This window comes from Triturus cristatus, chromosome 10, assembly GCF_964204655.1.
Source record: "Triturus cristatus chromosome 10, aTriCri1.1, whole genome shotgun sequence".
NCBI lineage: Eukaryota > Metazoa > Chordata > Amphibia > Caudata > Salamandridae > Triturus > Triturus cristatus.
In genome coordinates this window covers 1,174,062,400-1,174,069,389 of record NC_140593.1, presented here as the reverse complement: position 1 = coordinate 1,174,069,389, position 6,990 = coordinate 1,174,062,400, and positions in this window count along the sequence as shown.

Here is a 6,990-nt window from a genome sequence, read left to right as displayed (position 1 = left end):
CCTCAGGGACCAGAGAAACAGCTACAACACTGTCTGGAGGACTTAGAATGAGAAATATCACTGGGACCAGAGAAGCAGTTAGCAGCACTGTCTAGAGGATTTAGAATGAGGAATTACCGACTAGACTGGAGAAGCAGCTAACAGCACTGTCTAGAGGTCTTAGAATGAGAAATTACTGACAGGAACAAAGAAGCAGCTGCAGCACTGTCTTGAGGACAAAGAATGAGGAATTAATAATGAGACCAGAGTAACAGCCTGCAGCACTATCTGGAGGACATAGAATGAGGAATTGCAGAAGGTACCAGAGGAGCAGTTAGTAGCACTGCCTTGATTACTAAGAATGAGGATTACCAATAGGCCCTCACACACCTACTAGGGTGTCATGCTTCATTATTGGGTGCTCCTTGACTGACTGACACTTCAATGCCTGACAGGCCTGGGGGCTCTTCCTTGGAGATCTTTTGACCCGAATATGCAATTTGGGTGAATGCATGAGAGTGGACTGTGCAAAAGTGTATCAAGTGAAGACTGAAGTGTGTCTAAAATAGCCCTAAAAGCGATTGCTTATGGGGTTAGGGTACCAGGACTAAATAAAAACAGTGGTGCTATCGTACAGTTACAATGTCCCTAGACAGCTATCTGCAAAGTGAGGTTGACATGTTTCATGCCTTGATTTCCCAAAGGGTTTCGGCATTTTATCGGGTCCAGAAATATTGATGTAGTGCCGCCTAGGAGCATGAGACCTCCTTTCTTATAAAGGATGGCCACTAAATGTGTGTAATACTGCACCTGAATGGTTGCAGCACAATGATTCCACCTAAGGGAGAGAGAAAGACAAGAGGTGGAAAAGCGCATGCGAATGAATTAAAATGGGAACCTATATCTACCATGCAGAAGTACAACATCAATAGTTCATTGTTATGTGCACTCAGAAGTAATGGTGTGTGTCTTCACGACTAGCAAGTGAGACGCAAGTTTCTTAAAACTAACCTTTAAGCAGGCACTCATTTTAAGACTCAGCAACACATGAAGGCACAATATATTCATGCCAAGAGCTCACAAATCAGTGTATTAATAGGTGCAGATTAATCATCAGACATGTTCATATGGTATGTTCAGCCATCAGACATACTCACGTGGTGTGGTATAAAAACACGCACAGGTGTTGTGTCAATTTACCCCAAGGTGAGCAGGAAAATATCCCTTAGGCAAGTTGGAGTGTCCCTGAAAACTTGCGGGACACCTTGATGACAGGGAGAGAAATAGTGTGACCAAGGCCATGTCTTAAAGGATTCATGGATAGAGTTTCACACAGATGAGTTTTTAATGGTCAGGAACAACCCCGTTACTTGGACTCATGGTCCCAGGAAGTGAACTCATGGAATGGGTGCGCATATGCTTAGGGGCTCAAGACTTTGTTGTGTATAAACATTCTCAGAAGTATGCTATAAAAATAGCAATTATTAGCAATGACCCCATTACTTAAATTCATAGCTCAAGGTTGAGCATTTGTGACAGTGGAAAGCAATTGATGGGCGCGGTACAGGGCGATGACGGTAGTGAATCAAAGACATGTAAAAACACAAGATTACCAAATTGTGGTAGACGCTGTTTTAAAGACTCGTAGTCCCCAAGAGTGCATACCAATCTCTCTAGGGTATGTCTAATCATGGTGGCACGGAACAAAATTGCCAATTTTCTCTCATGGTGCTTATCAGTAGCAGTAGAGCTTATGCCATGATGGAGTGTATGCCATCAATGATGGAACGCACCTACCAACTACAGTGAGGGACAATGTCATACATTGCCTACATGATATTAAAAATAATACAAGCAATAACCCCCAGTACTTGGACTCGTAGTGCAGTTATGCTGCAGGATAAGCTTGCACCCACTTACTTCGTATGGTCCCGGACATAGTCGCAAGACCTACCCTCCTCCACAATGCTTGGGAATGCAGGGGCAATGAGGAGACGCTCCTGAAGTAGTGCCGGTCACGTGGGTTGCATGCAGCATCGTGTACAGGTCCTCGTAATGGACCAAATGGTACACCCGAGAGTATGTATGTGCTGGGTCAACTAGGTGGCCATGTTGGGTGAGTCAATCCAAGGGTCAGATCCAGATTTTATGATCACCCCTGGAACAATCATGAGTCAATTTGTAAATGTAGAAAATTGGAAAGATAATATGTAAAGGAATTTGAAACCCACAGAAATCTAATGTGTAAAAGAAGTCGAAACTAGGTGGCCATGTTTAGTGAGTCAAATCAACACACCCCAATCCAAGGGTCAGATCCCAATTGATGATCGCTCTTGGAACAATTATGAGTCAATTATAAATGTAAAATAGGGAACAAATAGGAAAGATATAAAATCGGCAAAAGGCACCATAGAAATACATATCGCCCGTGGTATATATCCAAAGCTGGATAGTAAGTGGGACATACCCAAGAAGTGATGGGCTAGCAGCACTTTCTAGGGGACTTAGTATTAGGGATTAACAGTGGGACCAGAGAAGCAGCTAGCAGCACTGTCTAGATTACCAAGAATGAGGAATTACCACTGTGACCAGAGACACAGCTGCAGCACTGTCTAGAGGGCTAAGAATGATGAATTACCACTGCGTTCAGAGACACAGCTTCAGCACTGCCTAGAGGACTTAGAATGAGGAATTACAGACAGAACCAGAGTAACAGCTAGCCGCACTGTCCAGAGGACTTAGAATGAGAAATGACCACTGGGACCAGAGAAGCAGCTTGAAGAATTGCCTGGTGGATTTAGGATGAGGAAATACCCACGGGACCAGTGAAGGAGCTAGCAGCACTGTCTAAAGGACTTAGAATGAGGAATTTCCGATGGGACCAAAGAAGGAGCTTGCAGCATTGCCTAGAGTACTGAGAATGAGGAATTACCACTGGGATCAGAGATGTAGCTGCAACATTGTCTAGAGGCATAAGAATGCGAAATTACCACTGGGACCAGAAAAGGTGCTGACACATTGCCTAGAGGACTTAGAATGGAGGAATTACAGATGTGACCAGAGAAGCAGCTAGCAGCACTGACTGGAGGACTTAGATTAGAGGAGTGACTGATGGGACCAAAGAAGCAGCTAGCAGAACTGATTAAAGGACTTACGTTCTTCCTCTGGGATACTTTTACCGCCCAAGAACACGTGAAAACCACTCCACCTTATTTGGACCATCCCTATCCCACGGGAACCATTTGTATAACATAGAAGTGTCTAATAGGTTTGGTCTTTTAGTTTCCCTAGAGGAGGTGGATTGACCTATGGCCCCTATTGATAGCCATCATTCACGACTGGACAGGGCTTTTAACATCAACAAGGGGCGAAACTTCCCAGTAATCGCCGAGGAACCTACCAAAGCCATAAGGGACATGCAACTAGGGGCTAGCTCAGATAACACTCTGATTTTTAAGTTTAATAATTCTACCAGCTTAAACACTGTAATGGGACATCAAAATCGTACTGTTTCAAATATAATAGGCCCCCTAAAAACGGGTATAAATGATCTTAATAACGTCAGTGAACTTATTGAAGTAATATCTCCTTTAGACACAGTAAATACGTTTGTTACCGACCCGCAGCTGCAGGGGAAGCAAAGTCAAGAAAATTTCGAGGAGGAATGTGTTCCCCAAAATGATTCTGATAAAGGCTATGTTAGAGTGGTATTTTGGAATATAGCTGGTTTACAATCTAAGGTGGATAACCAAGTTTGGGTAGATTTTATTAACAACTTTGATATTCTGTGTATACAGGAGACTTGGTTACTGGACGCATTGCATATTGATGGTTTTAAAACATATATCTCTGCCTTACGTTCAGTTCATGGGAGGCATAAGGGGGGAATTTCCATCTATATTTCAAATATGTTGAAGGTCCAAAAGATAAAAACATTAAAGTCGACCCCTTATTATCAAATTATCGATATCCTTTTCTCTATGCAAACTGAAATAGTGATTATTAATTTCTACAACAACATTGACAAGGGTAACTTTGTAGGAATAATAAAAAGCCTTATGGATTTTTTAACTAACCTGGTTGTTTCTAGGGGAAGGGATGTGATCATGATTTGGGGTGGGGATTTTAATACCAGTATCTGCCAAAATCCTGTATGTGGGTTTGGGGATATTGACTCAGGTAATAATGTTCATGCAGCCCACTTCGTCCACTCTGATAGAGGTGAATGTCTTAACGAAATGATGGCTACCTTTGATTTAGGTTTCGCAAATACATTGTGTTCTCCTTCTGTTGAGTTTAGTCCCACATTCATCGGACGGGGATTTAATTCCCTGATAGATTTTATCATTATTCCAATTTGCTATTCTAATTGGTTTGTCCAATTTTGTACTCACACTAGTGGCCTAAGTGACCACCTGCCATTAACTATAAATATTTTACTCCCAACTAAACGCACTCTTTCGGTTTCGGAAAGTCTGGCTCAGAATCAAGATGTTGTACTGGCCCGCCAGAATGGTTTTTCCTTGAAGTGGTGTAGGAAGGACCCTGAAACACTGAAAACTAAGATTATAACTAAGGCTTTAATTCCTATCACCGAGTGCCTGCGGGAAGGGTCATCCTATAGGGACATTCTGTATGCTTTTTCTGAAGTAACAGCGGTGATTCAAAATTTGCTGAATCATCCAATAAGGCCTGTACCCAACAAAGACCAGGGGTGGTTTGATACAAACTGTTCCAAGACATATACGTTGTTAAAGGCTGCCCTTCATAAACCAGTGAGGGACTATGAGGAAATTAGAGTGTGTAGGAAGGCCTACAATTTGGCAAGAAGTAATCGTAAGAAAGAAATCAAAAATCTAGCTTGGAATAATTTGTATGAGGCTTCCCTACGTAAAGATTGTATTTATTTTTGGCAGGCGGTCAAAGCACCATTTTTTGCTACAAAAGAGGAGGCTCGAGTTGAGATAGCAATAGATGAGCTCTCCTGGGTACATTTTTTCTCTAACGTGTATGGTAATAAGAGCAGTGAGGATATCAACTTATGTCGGGAACCTCTTTTATCTGGATATCCTATTCAGTTTACGCCGATTGATATTCAATTTTCTCACGATGAAGTGATGATGGCAATAAAAGAGAGCAAAAGTGGTAAAGCTCCAGGTCCCAATGGGATACCGATTAATTTATATAAAAGCACAATAGATCTATGGTCTCCACTGCTAACCCAAGTTTTAGAAGCCTGATGTGCTGAGGGGTTCATTAAATCCTGGTCGGAATCTATGATAATTCCAGTTTCTAAAAAAGGGGACCGAGAAGATCCAGCTTGTATCGCCCTATCTCCCTCCTAGACTCCTTTATGAAAATCGCAGGAAGGGTTGTATTAAATAGACTTCAACAGTGGGCCGAGGATAATAACATCTTAAGTAGGGTCCAATATGGGTTTAGGGAAAGGATGGGCACTATCGAACAGGTTTTAAACTTTTCGTTGATTCAGGGTAAATATACACAAGTGAAGGCAGGGAACCTATTTGTGGTATTTGTCGATCTTAGTGCCGCATTTGTTTGTGTTGATCACAGCAGGTTATGGAGTATTCTAGAGGAACTAAAAGTTGATCCCCCCCTTAGTACTATTTTTTGAGGCAATTATATCAGGGGGCCTTAGCCAAAGTGAGGTATGGATTAAAGGGTGATTGCACCAAATCATTCCGTGTGGAGAAGGGAGTTAGGCAAGGTTGTGTACTGGCCCCATTCCTCTTCACTTTATATACCAACGCTTTAGAAGAGGAATTGGTGGCCAGGGTGAGCGATTCTCCGATAATAAAGAACCAACAGATTGTCTCCCTTCTCTACGCGGATGATGCAGTGCTAATGGTGAGAACCCAGCTTGGCCTACAGAGGGCCCTGTCAACCTACATTGACGTTATGGACAATAGGGGCCTAAAAATAAATGTTACAAAGACTTTTATGATGTCCTGTGGGAAAGGAAAGAATAAGTGTAGAACTTTAGTAATGAGGGACGGCAGAATCGAATCAACTAAAACATTTTCTTATCTTGGAACTTTATTGGAGGACCGGGGTTCCTGGGGACCAGCTGTTAAGAAAAGAACGCTCCTATTTAAAAGGGCAACTGCGGCACTGATGCTTTTCTCAAGGAAAATGGGGAAAAGGCCCCCGGGAATACTACTGAAAATATATCAAGCAAAATGTATTAGTATAGCCACATATGGTGCAGGAATATGGGGTTTCCAAGAGGTTGCACCAATCCAAGTGGTTGAAAATGATTTTTTAAGGTTTATTCTTGCCGTTCCCCGGAGTTCTTCCATTTTTAATTGTCATAATGAGCTGGGAATCACCCATATTTCCGACTTGATTAAAATCCAACCAGTCTTACTTTGGCATAGGATTTGGACCTCTCCTAGTTTAGGTTTGAACCCTGAGATCATAATGGACTCCATGGGATTAGATCAGGCCAAAAAAATCCCTTGGTTAAACTATATAAGTAATTTATCTCACGATTTATGCAGACCTGATTTTTATTCTAACCCAGACACTATGTGCACTTTATCGAGAAAGGAGCTTAAATCCTTATGTTTACAGCACTTTGAGTCCCTTAGATTAATGGTGGAGATAAGTAAATACTCTCTGATCCAGCATCAACTGAGCCTGTCTAGTTATTCCATCCAGCTCTATTTAGTATGCTGTCTACAAGAATTTGACAGATATATATTGACTAGGCTCAGATTTGATTGCTTCCATCGTCTTGTCTCTTTTCCTTCTGTAAATGACTGGTCCAGGAAACTCTGCCCATGTCCTTGTGACAACACTGCTTCTGAATCTACAATGCATGTTGTTTTATTCTGTAAATTTTATGTTAAAGTAAGAGCTGGATGGATTAAGCCTATTTTAAAGCAGGGAGGGTGGCAGCAATGTCGTCCAGCATTTCTCTTTTTAAAATTATTGGACAATGTGTACTGTATTGGAGCTAGGACGGGGCTTTTGAAGAGTATAATGAGG